Source organism: Triticum urartu, chromosome 6, assembly GCF_003073215.2.
Source record: "Triticum urartu cultivar G1812 chromosome 6, Tu2.1, whole genome shotgun sequence".
Lineage (NCBI taxonomy): Eukaryota > Viridiplantae > Streptophyta > Magnoliopsida > Poales > Poaceae > Triticum > Triticum urartu.
Genome location: NC_053027.1, coordinates 435,451,898 through 435,461,204, shown reverse-complemented (window position 1 = coordinate 435,461,204; position 9,307 = coordinate 435,451,898).

The window sequence follows — 9,307 nt, the reverse complement described above, 5'->3', positions numbered from 1 at the left end:
TATCAATGATCTATTGTTCCTACTGCTTATGTTGAGAAACCACCTTTTCCTGTTAGGATAAAGGATCATGCTAAAGCTTCAACTGTGGTTCGTAAAAGCAATATTAAAACTTATACACCTCCTGAGAAAGTTAAAGTTGAACCTAATATTGCTATTGTTAAAGATCTCTTTTCTGATAATATTGATGGGCATGTTATTCATTTCCTTGATGAGACTGCTAAAATTTCTAAACCTTGTGCTAAAGATAAAAACTAACCTGTGGTAGGCATGCCTGTTATTTCTGTTAAAATAGGAGATCATTGTTATCAGGGCTTATGTGATATGGGTGCTAGTGCTAGTGCAATACCTTACGCCTTATACAAAGAAATTATGCATGATATTGCCTGCTGAGATAGAAGATATTGATGTCACAATTAAACTTTCCAATAGAGATACTATTTCACCAATGGGAATTGTTAGAGATGTTGAAGTCTTGTGTGGGAAAACTAAATATCCTGCTGATTTTCTTGTTCTTGGTTCCCCACAAGATAGCTTTTGTCCCATTATATTTGGTAGACCCTTCTTAAACACTGTTAATGCTAAGATAGATTGCAAAAAGGATGTTGTTACTATCGGTTTAGATGATATGTCTCATGAATTTAATTTCTCTAAATTTAGTAGACAACACCGTGAAGAAGAATTACCTAGTAAGGATGAAATTATTGGTCTTGCTTCTATTGCCGTACCTCCTAGTGATCCTTTAGAACAATATTTGCTAGACCATGAAAATGATATGTTTATGAATGAAAGAAGGGAAATAGATGAAGTATTCTTTAAACAGGAACCTATTCTGAAACACAATTTGCTTGTTGAAATCCTAGGGGATCCTCCTCCACCCAAGGGTGATCCCGTGTTTGAGCTTAAACTGTTGCCTGATACTCTTAAATATGCTTATCTTGATGAGAAAAAGATATATCCTGTTATTATTAGTGCTAACCTTTCAGAGCATGAGGAAGAGAGATTATTGAAAACTCTAAAGAAGCACTGTGCTGCTATTGGGTATACTCTTGATGATCTTAACGACATTAGTCCCACTCTATGTCAACATAAAATAAATTTGGAAGAAGATGCTAAACTAGTTTGTGATCATCAACGAGGACTGAATCCTAAAATGAAAGAAGTGGTAAGAAAGGAAATACTAAAGCTCCTTGAGGCGGGTATAATCTATCCCGTTGCTGATAGTCAGTGGGTAAGTCCTGTCCATTGTGTCCCTAAGAAGGGAGGTATTACTGTCGTTCCTAATGATAAAGATGAATTGATTCCTCAAAGAATTATTACAGGTTATAGGATGGTAATTGATTTCCACAAATTAAATAAGGCCACTAAAAAGGATCATTACCCCTTACCATTTATCGATCAAATGCTAGAAATATTATCTAAACATACACATTTTTGCTTTCCAAATGGTTATTCTGGTTTCTCTCAAATACATGTATCAGCTAAGGATCAATCAAAGACTACTTTTACTTGCCCTTTTGGTACTTTTGCTTATAGACAGTATGCCTTTTGGTTTATATAATGCTCCTGCTACCTTTCAAAGATGCATGATGGCCATATTCTCTGACTTTTGTGAAAAGATTTGTGAGGTTTTCATGGACGATTTCTCCGTCTATGGATCTTCTTTTGATGATTGCTTGAGCAACCTTGATCGAGTTTTGTAGAGATGTGAAGAAACTAATCTTGTCTTGAATTGGGAAAAGTGCCACTTTATGGTTAATGAAGGTATTGTCTTGGGGCATAAAGTTTCTGAAAGAGGTATTGAAGTTGATAAATCCAAGGTTGATGCTATTGAAAAGATGCCATGTCCCAAGGACATCAAAGGTATAAGAAGTTTCCTTGGTCACACCGGATTTTATAGGAGGTTCATTAAGAACTTGTCAAAAATTTCTCGGGCCTCTGACTAATTTATTACAAAAGATATACCATTTGTCTTTGATGATGATGTGTAGAAGCATTTGAAATACTTAAGAAGCATTGATCTCTGCACCTATTTTCAGGCCGCCCTGATTGAATTTACCCTTTGAAATTATGTGTGGATGCTAGTGATTATGCCTTGTAGTGTTGTTCTAGGCAAAGAGTTGATAAGAAATTAAATGTTATTCAATATGCTAGTAAAACCCTAGACATGCTCAAAGAAAATTATGCTACTACTGAAAAGATTCTTAGCATTTTGTATTTGCTTGTGATAAAGTTTCGGACTTATATTGTTGATTCTAAAGTACTATCACACTGATCATGCTGCTATTAAATATCTCATGGAAAAAAGATGATAACCTAGACTTTAGATGGGTCCTCTTGCTACAAGATTTTTGACTTACATATGTTGATAGAAGGGAGCTTGAGAACCCCGTTGCAGACAACTTGTCTAGGTTAGAAAATGTGCTTGATGACCCACTACCTATTGATGATAGCTTTCCTGATGAGCAATTAAATGTCATAAATGCTTCTCATACTGCTCCATGGTATGCTGATTATGCTAATTACATTGTTGCCAAATTCATACCACCTAGTTTCACATACCAGCAAAAGAAAAAGTTCTTCTATGATTTGAGGCATTACTTTTGGGATGACCCACATCTTTATAAAGAAGGAGTAGATGGTGTTATTAGACGTTGTGTACCTGAGCATGAACAGGAACAGATCCTACGCAAGTGTCACTCTGAAGCTTATGGAGGACACCATGCTGGAGATAGAACTGCACATAAGGTATTGCAATCTGGTTTTTATTGGCCTACTCTCTTCAAGGATGCCCGTAAGTTGTCTTATCTTGTGATGAATGTCAAAGAATTGGTAATATTAGTAGACGTCAAGAAATGCCTATGAACTATTCACTCGTTATTGAACCATTTGATGTTTGGGGCTTTGACTATATGGGACCCTTTCCTTCCTCTAATGGATATACACATATTTTAGTTGCTGTTGATTACGTTACTAAGTGGGTAGAAGCTATTCCAACTAGTAGTGCTGATCATAACACTTCTATTAAAATGCTTAAAGAAGTTATTTTTCCAAGATTCAGAGTCCCTAGATATTTAATGACTGATGGTGGTTCACATTTTATTCATGGTGCTTTCCATAAAATGTTTGCTAAGTATGATGTTAACCATAGAATTGCATCACCTTATCACCCATAGTCTAGTGGTCAAGTAGAATTGAGCAATACAGAGCTCAAATTAATATTTGCAAAAGATTGTTAATAGATCTAGAAAGAATTGGTCCAAGAAACTTGATGATGCATTATGGGCCTATAGAACTGCATATAAAAATCCTATGGGTATGTCTCCGTATAAAATGGTTTATGGAAAAGCATGTCACTTACCTCTCGAACTAGAACACAAGGCATATTGGGCTATTAAAGAGCTCAATTATGATTTCAAACTTCTCTATGAGAAGAGGTTATTTGATATTAGCTCACTTGATGAATGCAGAACCCAAGCCTATGAAAATGCCAAGTTGTTTAAAGAAAAAGTTAAAAGATGGCATGACAAAAGAATACAAAAGCGTGAGTTTAATGTAGGTGATTATGTATTGCTATACAACTCTCATTTAAGATTTTTTGCAGGAAAACTTCTCTCTAATGGGAACTGCCCTTGGCAACTGCCAAGCTTGGGGGAGTGCCCCGGTATCGTATCACCATCACTTTATCCTTACTGTTTTTCTTAGTTCGATCCTTTTGGTAATATCTTGATCTAGTAGAATAAAGTTTTAGCATGATCTAGTTGTGAGTTTTGCTTTATGATCCTTCTATGTAACTGAGTCCGTGAGCTATATATAATAAAGATTAGTGTTGAGTCAAGGGCTTGATTATTTTGCCATGATCCTAAGTGAATAAAAGAAAAGAGAAATAAATAAAAAGAAACAAAGAGATCATATGGATCTTATGGAGAGTAATGAGCTCACATAGAAAAAGTATGATGAATAAAAGTTGTTGAGAGTTGACAAACATAGTTTTGGTCATCGTTGCAATTAATAGGAAGTAATAAAGAAAGAGAGGTCTTCACATATAAATATACTATCTTGGACATCTTTTATGATTGTGAGCACTCATTAAAATATGACATGCTAAAGAGTTGACATTGGACAAGGAAGACAATTAATGGGTTATGTTTTCTTACATCTGAGATAAATTATATTGTCATGGATCATCCAACATGGTTGAGCTTGCCTTTCCCCCTCATGCTAGCCAAATTCATCGCACCAAGTAGAGATACTACTTGTGCTTCCAAATACCCTTAAACCAGTTTTGCCATGAGAGTCCACCATACCTACCTATGGATTGAGTAAGATCCTCCAAGTAAGTTGTCATCGGTGCAAGCAATAAAAATTGCTCTCTAAATATGTATGACTTATTAGTGTGGGAGAAAATAAGCTTTATACGATCGTGTGATATGGAAGAAATAAAAGCGATGGACTGCATAATAAAGGTCCATATCACAAGTGGCAATATAAAGTGACGTTCTTTCGCATTAAGATTTTGTGCATCCAACCATAAAAGCGCATGACAACCTCTGCTTCCCTCTACGAAGGGCCTATCTTTTACCTTTTATCTCCTACCTTACATAAGAGTCATGGTGATCTTCACCCTTCCTTTTTACATTTTATCTTTTGGCAAGCACAACATGTTGGAAAGATCCTGGTATATATGGCTAATTGGATGTGAGTTTTCATGAACTATTATTGTTGACATTACCCTTGAGGTAAAACGTTGGGAGGCAAAACTATAAGCCCCTATCTTTCTCTGTGTCCGATTAAAACTCCATACCCATAAGTATTGCATGAGTGTCAGCAATTGTGAAAGACTATATGATAGTTGAGTATGTGGACTTGCTGAAAAGCTCTTATATTGACTCTTTCCTATGTTATGATAAATTGCAATTGCTCAATGACTGAGATTATAGTTTGTTAGTTTTCAATGAAGTTTATGATTCATACTTGAAATTGTGATTGAATTTACTCTAGCATAAGAGATCATATGACAAGAATTATATAAGCTGCTGTTCTAAGAATGATCATGATGCCCTCATGTCCGTATTTATTTTTTCGACACCTCTATCTCTAAACATGTGACATATTTTTCTTGATTCGGCTTCGCTTTGAGACAAGCGAGGTCTAAGCTGTGGGAGTTGATACGTCCATTTTGCCATCATGCTTTATAATCGATATTTATTGCATATGGACTGTTATTACACATTATGTCACAATACTTATGCCTATTCTCTCTTATTTTACAGGGTTTCCATAAAGAGGGAGAATGTCGGCAGCTGGGATTCTGGGCTGGAAAAGGAGCAAATATTAGAGACCCATTCTGCACAGCTCCAAAAGTCCTGAAACTCCACAGAAGGCGTTTTCCAATATATAAAAAAAATACTGAGAGCAAGAAACTTCACCAAGGGGCCACACCCTGCCCACGAGGGTGGGGGCACGCCCTACCCCTGGGCACGCCCCCTACCTCGTGGGCCCCCTGGTGGCCCTCCGGTGGCCATCTTCTGCTATATGAAGTCTTTCGATGGGAAAAAAATAGAAGCCATCTTTGTCGTGGTTCTAAGTCTGACAGTAATGTAGGGGGGTAAGTATGGAGAGGCAAGGTCTTAGCTATGGAGAAGTTGTAAGCACACGAGATTTACGAGTTCAGGCCCTTCTCAGAGGAAGTAATAGCCCTACGTCTCGGAGCCCGGAGGCGGGCTTCTGGGTTATGTGTGTATGAATTACAGGGGTGCGAACCCTTTACACTGAGGAGGGGGTGGCTTATATAGAGTTCGCCGGACCCCTCCGGCCCTCAGTTGTGCAGGGTTTTAAATACATTAAGGTCGGGCGTTACTGGTTACGCCCTTAATAAAGTGCCATGATGACCATAAAAGCTACTTAATAACCGACCGTTAGCATGCGGAGTGCCTTTAGGTCTCCTAGCCGTCGAGTGGTTTGGTCTTGGTCGAGTGATCGCTTCTTGGTCGAGTGTCTTCGAGTCTGTCGAGTGGAACACCTCCAAGTTGATTGAAAGGTGATTTCTTCTAGAGATGTCCTTGGGTAGGGCAGTTTGGACAGGTCCATGACCCTACCCTAGGTACATAGCTTCATCATTAGCCCCCGAATGGATCGAGGTTTGAGTAGGGAAGGAGGTGAGAATGTCCCCGACTCATTTTTCATGCCATGAGCATATCTGGTTTCGGATCAATGAACCTGAGTGATGACAGCAACTTCCTTTTCAGTCGCCTTGATCCATTCTTAGTTTTTTGTCGAGTGAGTTTCTTTACTTGAAAGGCTCCGAGTGACGGTGTGGAGGAGATCTTCGGTCTGACAAGTTGTTCTGCTGCCTGCAGATTTCATGGGATCCGAATTTTGGGAAGCGAGTGGGACGGGGGAGGCCGCAGTAATCGGATGGGATAGGGCGGAGCCTCCTCGATCCTCGCGCCACCTTTTTCGCCACGTATCGCACGCGCCATTGCTACGGGATTTGACAGGACCGCCCGGGCCTACCAGTCAGCCACTTGGAAGCGGCCTCATATAAGGCGTCGGATCGGGGTCTCTCGAACAGTGCGTCCCCATTATCTCTTCTCCTCTTCAGGCTCCTTCGTCGCGCTCTCTCTCGTCCCAGCGCCACCGCTCCGTACGCGTCTCGCCGGCGATGATGGGGAAGGAGAAGACGGCGGCTCTGGAGCGGGCGAAGAAGGTGACGGCCAAGGCGAAAGGGAAGGCGACCAGTCGGGGTGGATCTTCCTCGTGAACCGGCCTGCCGAAGGGCTAGATCCAGGGCGACTGGATCCGCTCGACAATCACCCAAGAAGACCTCGACAACCTAGCCGAAGGAGGGCTGATCCCCTATGAATCGACGCGGCTTCCGGGGAAGAAATCCGAGCCGCAACCTCGGGAGGGTGAGCGCGTTCTCCTTGCCACCCACGTCGACCATGGATTTTCCTTGCCTCCTCACCCTTTCTTTCGAGGATTTCTGAACTTCTTTGGGGCACAACTCCACCACTTCACTCCCAACACAATCGTTTATCTCGCCGCTTTCGTTTCTTTGTGTGAGAATTTCCTGGGTTGTCGGCCTCACTGGGGTCTTTTCAAGCACATTTTCACTTGTCACTCCTAGACAGTGAAAAAGGCCAATCCGAGTGACGAGAGAACTCAAGTGATTCAGATGTGTGGGGGTCTTGGTGTTCATATGAGAGGGAAAAGTTCCTTTCCGGCCATGATTCTTCCCTACTCGGTTCGCAGATGGCAGTCGACCTGGTTTTACTGTAAAGACCAGTCGACGCCAGGGCAGTCGACTGGCCTCCCTCCCTTTACCATGGACCGAGTGAGGAAACCCTCCTCTTTGAAGGTGCTCCCGGAGGAGAAGGCGCAGGTGAGGGTGCTGGTCAAGCGAGTGGTCCAGCTTATCCGTGACGGGGTCACCGGTATGGATCTCTTGAAGGTCTTACTTTTGCGGCGCATCCAGCCTCTTCAAGCCACACTGGAGAAGTGGCTGTCGGGCATGACCTGAAACAAGGACAACCCCAGGGGAGCCAGGAGAGTTCCTCCATTCGACCAGTCCCAAGTACCAGAGAAGGTCCGACTCTGAGCTTTTGTTTGTAATCTGAATTCACTCGCGCAGCTGCCTATACTGCGTCGATTGACTTTGTTCTCCCTGCTTTCCTTCAGGCCATTATTGAAATGTATTCAATGCCCAACGGAGAGCAAGAGCAGGACCTGGAAGGAGAGGCGACCGGTGGCAACAGTGGCGAATGGGATTCTGACGGTGGAGGGGACGAAGAAAGCGACGACCCAAGTGACGAAGAAGAAGTCGAGTCGCCTCCTCGCAGGGAGAGGCAGTCCAAACTTGACCAAGAACGACCGAGCGCCTGTGAAAAGGCGATTGCTCAAGCTGGTCAGTCTTCAAAGCGTCCTCGGACCTCTTGCCACCAACTGAAAAAGCGTCAAAGCATCCCAAAGTTGCGGAGCCGAAGCCTCGGAAGGCGTTGCCGAAGATTAAGATTGACATCCCCGTCGCTTCTGCGTGAGTGTCTCCCTTTATATTCACTCGACGCCCTGTGTTGTTTGTTTTTCTTGTTTTAACCGGACGAACTTTGGAACTGGCAGCGCTGCTACTTCCGGGACCTCAGCTTACAGGGACGATGATGAGGTGATGGAGGATGCGGTCACTTCTAATATGGGTATGATTTCTGCCATTCTGTATTTATTTTGGTCGACTCAACTGCAACGTGTACCATTGGGTGATGTGATTTTGTCGATTGAACTTTGAACAGCTCCTAACGTTATTGACCTCCCCGATGATGATGATGAAGAGCCCGAGAGGCCTTTGACGAGGAAGAATAAGCAAGCTCCTGCAAGCAAGGTGCCACAGTTGACGCCGAGGGCGGAACCAGTCGTTCAGGACGCTGGTGATGCCAATCGAGGTTCTGTTACCTTCGCCGTGCCATTGTCGAGTGCCTTGCCTTCTTCGTCGACTGCTCAGGCCCCTGTCGACCCACCTTCGGTTTTTGCGACCCATCATGTCCCAGAGGACGAAGTGAATGCTGCCAAGGAAGCCATACGCCAGGCGGGCATTATGATGGAGAAGATGAAGACGATGCGGGACGCCAGTCAGGCCGCCTACGATGCCAGCTCGGCTCTCCAGAGCAACGTTCAGGTCAGTTGGTCGCCGCTTGTTCTGTTAGGATATGCTATCTGAAGACTCTTTTTCCGAAAATCTTTCCATCTGTACACCCACTGCGTGCGTTGATTGAATTTTTGAACTAGTGGGGGCACGCTGAGTGCACCCACTGGGTGTAGTCCCCGAGACTACGGTGGACTGCTGGCAGTCGACTATAGTCTTTGTATTTTGATTCTTCGCTCGATGTGATCTGGCTGCGTCGAGTGTAAACCGAACTGGTAGTTTGTCTCTTCCGCTCGGTCTGGGCGAGTGGGATCAGAACCGGTGGGGGCACGCCAAGTGCACCCACTGGGTGTAGTCCCCGAGACCGCGGTCGACTGCTGGCAGTCGACTGTGGTCTGAGTTCTTTCTCTCCCCCCCCCTTCTTTTTTTTACTCCTTGCACTCGACTCCGGCGGGCCGGTCGAGTGGGTCATAACCGGTGGGGGCACGCAAAGTGCACCCACTGGGTGTAGTCCCCGAGACTATGGTGGACTGCGGGCAGTTGACCGTAGTCTTAGTATTTATTGCCTTTGTCATTTTTCGCTGTAAAATAACTTCTCCCTGATTACAGAAATCTTGTGATCTTGGAGCTCGCTTTGCTGATTTGGAGAAACAGCAGATCCAACTGAACCTTGAC